This window comes from Topomyia yanbarensis, chromosome 2, assembly GCF_030247195.1.
Source record: "Topomyia yanbarensis strain Yona2022 chromosome 2, ASM3024719v1, whole genome shotgun sequence".
NCBI lineage: Eukaryota > Metazoa > Arthropoda > Insecta > Diptera > Culicidae > Topomyia > Topomyia yanbarensis.
Genome location: NC_080671.1, coordinates 88,862,965 through 88,876,615, shown reverse-complemented (window position 1 = coordinate 88,876,615; position 13,651 = coordinate 88,862,965).

The window sequence follows — 13,651 nt, the reverse complement described above, 5'->3', positions numbered from 1 at the left end:
TACAAAAAATCACTTTGTTTTCCAAGTTTTACAACCAATATTTTTTAATGAAATTAATTTTTTGAAGCGCTGAAAAAATTAAGTCTTGTTAAGAATTTTCTGAAGAAGAATTCTGCATAAAAATTATAATTTTATTGGTTTTGTGGCAACTTAGAAAAAGTGTTAAGCTTAAGGTGTCGGTTTTAACCATAATTCCCCTACATATCGAAAGCTGACCATGGTGCGTTCCAAAGACGTATTTGGGAATACAAAACTGGTGGCCCCCAAATAGTTTGGTTTAGCTTTGGAACATTTGTTAGTTTTTTTTGGCGATTTTTTTCAAATGAATGGAATTAGGGTGGTCCTTGTGGTTGAGGTGTTCAAAGTATCGACTGTTTAGATGTGTGAATTTTTCCTGCGAAATACCCTACAATATAATAACACAAATGAATTGAAGCAAGTTTGCTAAATCAACAAGGCTATCTATAATGGTTAATCTGCCATGATTTCGCAAATGCATTGTTCTAGAGGTTTTTGGAAATTTTTTTGGAGCACATTTTCACAGTAGCACTGATGTTTCAATCCGTTTTGTTTGGATAGTTGCAAGTGATTTATACAGATTTTCTTTAAACCTAACTATCTTCAAACATTGCAATTTGATTTTCAATCTACCAATTCCAATTGGAAGATCGAAAATGAGAACAAAATTTATGTATTTTTTAAAAGAGCTATTTTTTTAGAAAATTGTTCATTAATATCACGAAAGAAAAGATAACAATCCCAGGTGCGAATGTCATGATAACATTTATCACACTTTGAAGCTTTTTTTTATTATTGCATTTTTTGCGAAGATTTAGGAATAAAACATTTATTTCTAGATATATTTTTCATAAAAAAATGTTAAAATTCATTTTCTCAAGTATTTTTTTAAATGTCATGTAGCGCCATCTACATAAGTTATAAAGTATAAATGTCTTCAGTACATGTGTTAAAAATATCAAACAAACAACTTTGCCGAAGAAAGTTTTTTGATAGAACACCTCTGGCAAAAGATAGAACTGATCTAGATCAGTTTCTACTTATCTAGATCAAAACCAAAGATGTCAAAATAATTATCATTTCCATCTAAGATACTTTTCTAAAGACACTAATTCTCCAGGATATATACCCAAGGTGCTAGAGGTTTTGAGCGTCGAAAGTAGCATTTTACCAAACCGTACGACGTCTGAATTTGATAAAAACACGAATAAAATTGAATTTGCTTATTTTTTCTTTCATCTCATTCCATTTAACAAATGATTAAAAATCTTTGAAACATTTTTGAAATCGTAAATTGAAAATCCAAACTTTAAAAATAAGGTTCCATTTTTGGCACGGTTCCGGTTTTGGCAACTGAAAAAAAAAATAAAATTGTTGCCAAAAACGGAATCCTACTGTATATGCGTTATTCTTTTTAAGTCGACGAGTATAATTTCAGGCGTTTTAATGACGATTCTGATTCCAGGTAACATGAATCAATTTTCTGAAAATTGTGAATTTATTTTATGAAATAGAAAATAAATTATGGATTTATCAATCCTATTATAATTTATTTACTAAAATAAATTAACCTCTCACAATTACTATCATGAAACTGGCAGAATTTTCATGCAAAAGACTTAATTTCAAAGCGACGTTTATTCATTTACCAGGGTTTTTGCTCAAAGACCGTGTTAGAACCCTAGTGAACAGATTTTAAAATCGCCAATTATATTGAAAATGATTGAGCAGCAGTATTGATGCATCGTATGATGCATGATGCAACGAATAACTGCAGTTTGAGCATTTTATAATTGTTCGTGTATAAACAAATCTGTCACTATTTAGAAGATCCTAATGTGCTTATTAAATAGTCTGCGCAAAATAGCAATGCTCGACGATTTTATTTTCTTGATTTTCAAGTTAATTGGAAAATTGGCCATTATTAACTATCGTCATTGACAGCTTTCGCAGCCGATTTCTAACGCGCATTTGGGCAACTGCGGTGTAGTGCTGATCGTACTGGTAATATTCCCTCAATGAAGGACCTTTTGAGATCAATGCTTTAGCTTCTGCACCACCAGCATAGGATAGAGATAATCTAAATACTGTTTCCTTTTTTTGTCCCTTGACTGATTCGGGAGCTTATGGCTTATCTATTTCCTATTCGGTATGCGAGAAAATTTTCACTTCTAAATATCACAAAACACCATGAGAATTTTCGTAATTTTTAAATAAAGTGTGCTGTAATTTTTCCGCAAATTAGTGCTAAAAACATATTAGCTTGTGAGCTGCTTTAAAACAGGATTGTAATATTTATCGTCATAGTATAACAACTGTGTCCAAATCCACTAAGCCTCGAATAAACGCCAATGGCTAGTGCGAATATACACTTTGGTTTGGGCCTAGAAACCAATAATAGTTATTGGATCAAACTTACTTTATTTACGTGATTTTAAAGTTCTTCGATCATCACGAAAGACTCAGTCCAGGGTTGCCAAAATTAAATCTGTATTTTTGCCCTAAAAAATCTTTTCATCTGTATTTACTCTTCGAAAAATCTGTGTCGATATCTGTAACGAATCATTTGAGTTGTTTAACGTTTTGGTGGATTATCTATCGAAGACATTAATTCCTGTGGTTTAAATCAGTCAAGCAAGGACCTGCTTACATTTTCGTCAAAAAAACACTACAAATCGTTCGGATATTTTGTATCCAGAAACTTGAACTTCACCGATGTGCACAATGGAAAAATAATTTTCTTCTTCATTTAATGACTTTTGTTGATATATAACATACATTAAGTCGACCAATGTAGCTGTCGAATTTTCGGACAAAAAATTGAGAATTAACAAAGTCACAGAGCATTACAAATAAACGTTTCCGGAAGTAGACTTCATCCAGGCGTTTGCTGGGTGCCAACCTGAGTGTATTACAAACCTTTACCTTTCAGAATGAGCGACCACTCTCAAAAGTGAAGATTTTTTAATTAGGCTGTGCACGCGGACGAAGTCGACATAAATAATGAATTTAACTGTGAGCCGGGTTTACCAACACTGCCATTAAACTGTGAAGCAATGTTTGTCAACACGGCTGACAGTAAAAGTCATTTTAAGTCGACTTCGTCAACGTCCGCAGCCTAATATAGAGGGCTAAGCTGAGAGAGACAGAGGAAATATTACTGAAACTTAAAAAAATATTTCTAAAATAGGTTTAGTAACATCACTTCTCAAAGATCTGCATATCTAGACATACATGCAAAAATCTGTATATCTGCACATACAGATTCTTGGTCTGAAAATGGCTGAAAATCAGTATAAATACAAATTATTCTGCGTTTTTGATAACCCTGACTCAGTCTACATTTGTTCAACTTGACTCATTCAATATGATGTCCTGAACGAAAACAGTTGAATGAATACCCCTAAATAGCGGCAACCAGGCTGTCACATGGCAAACATTGCCGGTATGTGTTACACAAGTAGCGACCATGATCAGTAATCATGGGAGTGCTTATTATAGTTCATGATCTTCGTCTTTTTCATCATGATATGATGAACCATTATCATGATTTCTAAGGATGACCAAATTTTTGGTTTCATGATTTTTTATTCATGAAAACGATAGAGAATTTGTTTCCGTGTCAACCTTTTTTTACGGATTTGGTTCGTAAAAAAAGGGTTCATTATTTCGAATTTAGTTTGTAAAAAATCTACGTAAAAACCTGTTTTGATTCACCTAATGGTGCAATGGTGCCTTTCTCATTTGCCCAAACTTCGATTCCATAGCTCGTTATGTTCAATATAATAGTGGAAATGTAAATTACATATTCAGTACGATTTGAACATACATACAATGGATCGACAGCTACGAACTTGAGATGCTATGTTTTGAAGCTGAAACACTTGAAACCAGCGGCGGATTCAAGAGGAGGATCCTAGGGGTCCGTATAATATTTAATTAGCTCAATGTTGTCTTTCGGAAAACTTATTTTATCATGCAGGGGTATGGGGGACTTAAGGGAAAAGAAGAGGTTTCGCAAAGGGTGGTGTGTAATGGGGGGAAGCAACCCCTCGCCGCATACCCGGGATAAGGTTGACATTTTTAAAGTGATTGCAAAACCTTTCAATATGAGAAAGGCAAAAATACACCAAAGTTCAAAAAGGTCAATTTTCGTCGGTTTTGTTTCGAGATTACATCAAATTTAGACGTTTCATGCATTTTGAAGTCATTTGGCATAAAAATACAAATTCGATTTTGAATTTTTTTCTTTACTCCCCCCTTTGGGAATTTTTTATTTCAGTTTATATGGGAATTTGCTGCGTGGTCGCACTCTTTAACCCGTAACTCCGGCACCGGAAGTCCAATCCAAATCCAAATCCAATCCAATCCAAAAAATTCAATAGCAGCCGATGGGAAGGTACCTTACATTTGAGACTAACTTTGTGCAAATTGGTCCAGCCATCTCTGAGAAACAGAGGTGACATTTTTATCCGCATACACACATACACAGATATATACATACATACACACAGAAACATTTTCCGATTTCGACGAACTGAGTGTAATGACCGGGATTAGGTTGACGATTTTTAGAGTGATTGCATAACGTTTCTATACAAGATGGCAAAAATATATTGTTTTTTAATTTTTATATATAACTTTTGGGAAAACCGCGGAAAAATGTTACGGAAAATGAATTTTTTGTTGTTTCATCAATTGCAACCAGAATTACGAGCTGCACTTTTTGCACCAATTAGGTATTACAGTAACGAAAATTTTTATTTTTATTTTTGAAATGTTTACATACATTTTCAAATAGATAGAACATTTCCTTCCCTTTTCAAAAATCACGAAAACAAGTTTCTTTTTCGTCTCCTAAAGCAGGTTCCTCCATTTAATTGTTCCTATTAATTTAGGACACTTTTTTAACACAAACTACCAAAACGAATGAGGGAAGGTTCGCCTTATTTTCAAAGAAACCGTTAAAATAATTTTCTAAGGTGCTACCAAAAATTTGGTGTAGTTCGATGCAATAGAAAAATTCTCAAAAATAACACTGCGAAACAAAATGAAAAAAAAGTTTGGAGTTCTAGGGAGAACCCGGCGAAAATTTTTTTTAAAAAAATTGGAACGGGGCTTCGCAGTTTAAAACTGTATTTTGTATGGAGAACTGTTACAGCCAGTATAAAGCTCGATTCACGGGAGTTGTTTGGGTCACACAGTCGCCATTCTGGGCCCGCCATTCTGAATTTTACATTTTCGACATCAAAATCAGAATCAGCGACTCTGAAAACCTATATAAGGCTAAAAATAATAGTATTAATAATGAAAAAAATCGCGTCGCAAAGGATTAAAACCAAAGTTTGTATGGAGAACTAGAGGTGTTCAATAGGGTTAAATATCAATTGAAATTATCATCTTAAATTTTCGCATAAAGCCTTACTTAAAATGCTTATTACATCAAAAAATGAACCTATGCAGCATTAAAGTAAAGGAGCAATATTACTGGATCGAGATTGCTTCTTGTGAGATGCCGGATGTAGTGACGAATGGTGAAGATAGACAGTTCTTAATGCTGATTTGGAATTGCGTTCCATCGAGGTAAGAACGAAACCATCGCAGGAGTTAGATCCATGTAAATAGCATCGGTTTGCAATCCGTCAGTATTGTCGTCGTCGATCATTTAGGCATAAAACCGTGTTGTTGCAATGTAGTGTTTGCAGTGAATGAAAATAGGATCTAAAACAAGCAGCTCGAATAGTTTTGATACGAGATTCCGCGATAATTATCAATGTGCGATTTGTTTCTTTTTTTTGTGAACTGGGAACATGTGCGCTGCTTTCCAGCAGGAAGGGAATGTTCCAGTAGTGAGTGTTAGCACTAAGACTCGCTGTAGTGGCTCAAGAAGACATCCGATGCACTCGAGGGAACGCCATCAGGACCCGGGGAACTAGATGCTTGCAGCTTGGAATTTTCTGCAAAAGTGGCAGCATTATCGACGCAGATTCGGTTGATGGTTCGTTCTAGAGAAGCAGTTTGAAGGATTTCAAATCTTTGTACATTTTGAGAAGCTTACCGACGCATTTATGAAATTCGCGAATTGGTGTACGCGCTTGTTGCCAAAATATTGAAGCTCATTCGTTATCGAGCACTCAGTCGAGATAGAAGTCTTTTGTCATCGGTCCGTACACTCTATAGCGACAAATAGTGTTAATCCGCGTTCAAGGTTATTTACACACTCTGCGCCTAGTTGAGGTTTCAGTATTTTTTCCCTTCTTGTGTGTTTCTGTTTCTGAGTACCGTTAGCCGGTCAGTGAAGTGAAACAGTGTTCTTCTAGTAAGCCGTCTGGATACCGTTACATACACAAGCTAAGTATTAGTTTTCGTTTCCCCTTCTTGGTTGTCTTAATAACGTGCACTGGGCAATAGGCCCGTGCAAAAATGACTTCCACTGACGGCGGTTCATCTCAAGGTGAGATGGACGTCGAAATAAAATCGGCTCCCCGGCTCAAGGTATATCCGAGCTCGGCCACCGGGCCATTTGTGATCTTCTTTCGGACCAAAGAAAAAAAGTGTTTGAATCTGTTGCAGATTTCTCGAGTTCTGACGGATCGGTATTCGGCCGTGACAGAAATATCGAAAATTCGGCCTGATAAGCTTCGGGTGGTGGTTAACAGTTCAACTCAGGCAAACGATATTGCTGGATACGAGCCCTTTACGAGGGAGTACAGGGTGTATATTCCAGCTAGCAGGGTTGAAGTCAGTGGGGTCGTTTCCGATTCGAGTCTGAATTGCGAGGACCTGCTAAAATATGGGACTGGCTGTTTCAAAGACCCCATGCTTAAACCAGTGAAGATACTGGAATGCAAACGTTTGCATTCAGCATCAGTCGCAGCTGACGGGAAGAAAACATACGTCAACTCAGACTCTTATCGGGTGACCTTCGCCGGCTCTGCCCTGCCTAATTACCTCCTTTTTGACAAGGTTCGTCTACCTGTTCGCCTCTTTGTGCCGCGGGTCATGAACTGTACTAATTGCAAACAATTGGGACACACAGCCTCCCATTGTAGCAATAAAGCCCGCTGTGGGAAATGCGGTGGGAATCATGCGGATGATTCCTGTGGTAGAGATGTCGAAAAGTGCCTCTACTGTGGGGGAAACCCACATGATCTCCCTTCATGTCCCGCGTACAAACAGCGCGAGGAAAATCTTAAGCGTTCCCTTCAGGGACGCTCTAAGCGATCTTTTGCAGAAATGCTTAAGATAGCTACGCCACCTGTCTCTACGAACATCTTTACCAACTTGTCTACTGACGAAGGCGACTGTGATGAACCCCAGGAGGGAACATCTTCTGCTGTGCCTAGAAGTAGTAGAAAAAGGAAGAACATTTCCTCTTCCAAGCTTCGTCGTAAAGGCCAGAAGGTGTCTCTTCATGGTCCCCCTAAAATAACTACTCAAGGAAGTACTGGTGCAAAACCGAAGCAAGTCGCTCCCGGTCTCAGTAACCTGAGCTCAGAAAAGGAGTTCCCAGCACTTCCAGGAACATCAAAAACCCCAAGTGTTCCCATATCTCAGCCAGAGAAAGAAAACAGTGCTGGCTTAATAAATTTCTCTGACATTGTAGACCGTATTCTTACAGCGTTAAACATTTCTGACCCCCTTAAAAGTATCTTGATAAGCTTTCTCCCCGCAGTAAAAACATTCTTGATGCAGTTCACTGCGAAATGGCCCCTCCTTTCAGCGATTGTATCCTTCGATGGCTAATTCATCGAACGAGGTCAAGGATTTAATCACTGTTCTACAGTGGAATTGCAGAAGCATTATCCCGAAAATCGATTCGTTTAAAATCTTACTAAATAATTTGAAATGCGATGCATTTGCCCTATGCGAGACATGGCTCACTTCAGAAATAACCCTACACTTCCACGATTTTAATATTATTCGCTTGGATCGAGAAGACTCTTACGGAGGAGTACTTTTGGGGATCAAAAAGTGCTATTCTTTCAATCGGATCGACCTCCCCTCGACACCAGGCATTGAAGTTGTCGCTTGCCAAACCAGAATTAAAGGCAAAGAACTTTGCATTGCTTCCACCTACATCCCCCCTAGAGCCTCAGTTAGCCACCGACGGCTTTGCGATATTGCGGAACTCCTCCCCGCACCGAGGCTAGTTTTAGGTGACTTTAACTCCCACGGCACGGCATGGGGTTGCCTTCATGACGATAATCGATCTACCCTACTCCATGAGCTTTGCGACAACTTCAATATGACTATTTTGAATACGGGTGAAATGACACGGATTCCTGTCCCTCCCGCGCGACCGAGCGCCTTAGATCTGTCCCTCTGCTCGACATCGCTGCGGTTAGATTGCATGTGGAAGGTAGTCTCTGATCCCCACGGCAGCGACCATCTGCCAATCGTAATTAATATTGCTAACGGTTCAGGGCCACCGAATACAATCAATGTTTCGTATGACCTCACACGAAATATTGATTGGAAGAGCTACGCGTCCGCGATATCCGAAAAAGTAGAATCGACACAAGAGCTTCCTCCGGAGGAAGAGTACGGGTTCCTGGCTGGCTTGATTCTCGATACCGCGATTCAAGCTCAGACTAAACGCGTACCAGACGAGAATTCACGCGGGCGTCCTCCCAATCCATGGTGGGACAAAGAGTGCTCAGACGTGTACGCGGAGAAGGCCGCTGCGTATAAGACCTTCCGGGACGACGGGCTGCCAGCTAGCTACCGACAGTACGCGATGGCGGAAACGCGCATGAAGAGTTTGATAAAAGCCAAAAAACGTAGCTACTGGCGCCGGTTCGTCGACGGACTAACGAGAGAAACATCGATGAGCACTCTTTGGAGTACGGCCCGGCGCTTACGAAACCGAAACAGTACCAATGAGAGCGTGGAATATTCAAACCGTTGGATATTCGATTTTGCCAAGAAGGTTTGTCCGGATTCCGCCCCGGCACAGAAGATCTACCGCGCCGCGTCCCCTCACAATAACGCGAACGAAACACCGTTTTCGATGGTGGAGTTCTCACTTGCTCTCTTATCATGTAACAATAAAGCCCCAGGGCCAGACAGAATAAAATTTAACTTGTTAAAGAATCTGCCAGACTCTGCCAAGAGACGCTTGTTGAATTTATTTAATAAGTTTCTTGAGGGTAATATTGTCCCTCATGACTGGAGGCAAGTGAAGGTCATTGCCATTCAAAAACCAGGAAAACCAGCCTCCGACCACAACTCGTATCGACCGATTGCGATGCTGTCCTGTATCCGAAAGTTGTTCGAGAAAATGATCTTGTTTCGCCTCGATAATTGGGTTGAAGCAAATGGCTTACTGTCAGATACACAATTTGGTTTCCGCAAAGGCAAAGGGACGAACGATTGTCTTGCGTTGCTCTCAACAGAAATTCAAATGGCTTATGCTAGCAAAGAGCAGATGGCATCAGTTTTCCTAGATATAAAGGGGGCTTTTGACTCAGTTTCTATCAAAATTCTTTCTGAGAAGCTGCACCAGCATGGTCTTTCACCGACTCTAAACAACTTTTTGCTAAACTTGCTGTCTGAAAAACATATGCATTTTTCGCATGGTGATTTATCGACATCACGAATTAGCTACATGGGTCTTCCCCAGGGCTCATGTCTAAGCCCCCTTCTCTATAACTTTTACGTGAATGACATTGACGAATGTCTTGTCAATTCCTGCACGCTAAGGCAGCTTGCAGATGACGGTGTGCTCTCTATTACAGGTCCCAAAGCCGTCGATCTGCAAGGACCATTGCAAGATACCTTGGACAATTTGTTTGCTTGGGCCCTCCAGCTAGGTATCGAGTTCTCCACGGAGAAAACTGAGCTAGTCGTATTTTCAAGGAAGCGTGAACCAGCGCAACTACAGCTTCAATTAATGGGTCAAACTATTGCTCAGGTTTCAACTTTCAAATATCTCGGGGTCTGGTTCGACTCTAAAGGAACCTGGGGATGTCACATTAAGTATCTGAAACAGAAGTGCCAGCAAAGGATCAACTTTCTCCGTACAATAACCGGAACATGGTGGGGTGCCCACCCAGGAGACCTGATCAGGCTGTACCAAACAACAATATTGTCGGTGATGGAGTACGGGAGTTTCTGTTTCCGCTCCGCTGCGAACATACATTTCATCAAACTAGAGCGAATCCAATATTGTTGTTTGCGTATTGCTTTGGGTTGTATGCACTCGACACATACGATGAGTTTAGAAGTGCTGGCGGGCGTCCTTCCGCTGAAAAATCGATTTTGGGAACTCTCCTATCGATTGCTCATCCGATGCGATATCTTGAACCCGTTAGTAATTGCAAATTTCGAAAGGCTTATCGAGCTCAATTCTCAAACCCGATTTATGTCCTTGTACTTCGATTACATGGCACAAAATATCAATCCTTCTTCATACTATCCCAACCGTGTCAATCTCTTTCATGCTTCTGATTCAACTGTTTTCTTTGACACATCCATGAAAGACGAGATTCGTGGAATCCCGGATCACATACGCCCGCAAGTGATCCCAAGCATCTTTCATAGTAAATTTCGAGAAGTCGACTGCAACAAGATGTTTTACACCGACGGGTCAAGCCTCGACGGCTCCACTGGCTTCGGTATATTCAATCAAAACCTCACCGCCTCATTCAAACTCAATGATCCTGCTTCAGTTTACGTCGCAGAACTTGCTGCTATTCAGTATACCCTTGGGATCATTGATACTTTGCCCACCGATCATTACTTTATTGTCTCGGATAGCCTCAGCTCAATCGAGGCTCTCCGTTCAATGAAACCTAGAAAGCACATTCCATATTTTCTGGGGAAAATCTGGGAGCGCCTGCGTGCTTTGTCTGTAAGATCGTACAAGATTACCTTAGTTTGGGTTCCCTCGCATTGCTCCATTCCAGGTAATGAAGAAGCGGACTCTTTAGCTAAGGCGGGCGCTTTACAAGGTGACATATATGAAAGACCAATTAGCTTCAGCGAATTTTTCAGTATTACTCATCAGAGAACCCTCGAAAGTTGGCAAACATCATGGAGCAATGGTGAACTGGGAAGGTGGCTACATTCGATAATCCCTAAGGTATCGACGAAACCTTGGTTCAGAGGGATGGATGTGGGTCGGGATTTCATTCGCGTGATGTCTCGGCTCATGTCCAATCACTACACGCTGGACGCACATCTCCGGCGAATTGGGCTCGTGGATAGCGGTATCTGCGCTTGTGGCAACGGTTATCACGAAATCGAACATGTTGTCTGGGCATGTGCCGAGTACTGTTCTGCCAGATCTCAACTATTCGATTCCCTTCGGGCCCGAGGAAGATCACCCAATGTCCCGGTTCGAGATGTACTAGCAAGCCGCGATATTCTCTACATGTCCCTTATATACACGTTCCTCAAAACCATCAATATCCAAATTTAAATGCCCCTATCTTTTCTCTTATCATTCCCAGAAGTGCCCTCTTCCGCCTACCGTACCCCAACGATGGTTTGATACGACTCCAAGACGAGACAAAACATCTGTCGAATGAACCAACAACACGAGATCTACAGTACAACATCACACGCGCAGCGCGGTGTGTTCCCGATCCGTATCTGAACCGTACTACGAAATCGTCTGGAGGAACCCCTGCCGGCTCGAGGAAAACCGCCCGGCGTCCCAATACTTGATACATCCGTTCGAATCTGTAATCCTGGCCGTTGATTCCTGATGCCGGAAACTGAAGTTTATATCCCCCCCCCCCCGTTCAGTCTTGTCCACCCTCTCTCCCATGTCTCTGATACACAGATGTATGTCTTCACCCCCTTCTCCCCTTGAATATCTTCCCAAAACTTATGTGCCCCCCTATCTTCTAGTGTTAGTTGATCAATCCATTCGAATCTGTAATCCTGGCCGTTAATTCCTGATGCCGGAAACTGAAAGTTTATATCTCACCCCCCCCCCCCCCCCCTTCAGCCTTGTCCACCCACCCTCCCATGTCTCTGATACACAGATGTATGACTTCACCCCCTTCTCCCCTTGAATATCTTCCCAAAATTTATGTGCCCCCCTATCTTCTAGTTTTAGTTGAACAATATTTAATCTCGTTAAGAAATGCGCAACAGTACCACTACTTTAAAATAGTCCTAATTAATTCCCCTTAATCTTGAACCACTCTTTCTAGTTATCTCTAGTTAATAAGCTTGTAAAATGTTCCGCTTAGTTAATAATTATTTTTTCTACAATCTCCCTTCTAAAAATCATAAAGTGAATTACTATACAAAGAACACACAAATGACCCGTCCCCCAAATCTTACGAATATTATACTATACCCTCTTTTATATGTATAAGTTAGCTGTAGTTTTTTTTTTAGTTTTATTATATAAAACAAAATAATATTGAAATGTGTATCCCCCTAGTTTTAAGAAATTCAAAATGTAAAACAATGAAAAAATGGCACCTTTAAGCTAACGCATACGTGCCTTATCAAATAAACAAATTGGAAAAAAAAAAATATTGAAGCAGCATAAATCGTTAGTCTTGCACTTTCTTTTGCGGATAGTTTTTTAAATCGCATATTGTAGCAAAAGAATTCCAAAACTTGTCTGTTTGATGGTAATTTGGCTCCCACAATTTAATGTGATACATAATCAATCAAACTAATTTGTCTTTGTTTTTCATCGGCTTTACGTGTTTTCGCCGATAAAATAGTCAAATCCATTGCTTTCGTCATTTTTTTAAAATAAACAAATTGAGTTTCGCATAACTTCTTTGTTACACTCGACGATCAATACTCAAATGATACAGAATTATACACAAGATTGTATGATATTTACATTTCGAATGTAACACTTCGATTTCTATATACCATTGTAACCAACTTCACGCAATTGGTATAGTAACAGCCCCTGCCATTTTTTTCAAATCCACATCTCCCTTTGTTAAAATTAAAACAACCCTATGAAAGAGCATGGGAGGTATGGGCGTAGAAGCGGCTGGGCCCACCATATGTTAACTACTGTCACCGTCTGTACATCGACATCGGCGTGCCACTCCCCTGGTTAGGAATGATCGACTCCGCCTGCATTTGAAATTTTGTGATTTGTTTCACGCATTAATAAAAATATTATGTATCTTGAATTTTTTGTAACATTTCGCGGCCAGGATAGTGTGCATATAAGGTATACATGTAAACATTCCTTTTTAAATAAACTTATCAATAAAATTTGTAGTAACGTAAAACATTTTTGTCAATAAGCCATAAAAAGTCTACAATTTTTTATGCCTGGTGATTAATTTAGACTATTTTCCTTAAACAGAACAGATCGATATAAGTCATACAATACATATCTTTCCCATGCAACTGTTTTTATTTTTGAATGTCGGAAAGATGAAAGAAATTTACAACATTAATACATTAATCAACATTAATCAATAAATGTTTCTGTGTAGTACAGCGTAATTTTGTGCAAAGAAATTTTCTAGATGATACATTTCCACTTTGAATTCTATGGATAGTCTCATTCATTCGACACACTGTCTTCTTTAGGACGAATGTATGTCAAAATGGGAAAATTATGCTTGTTTTAATATTTTTCTACGAGGATAAGTTATCTCTTTTTGATATTGACGAAAAAAGGTTATTCGAA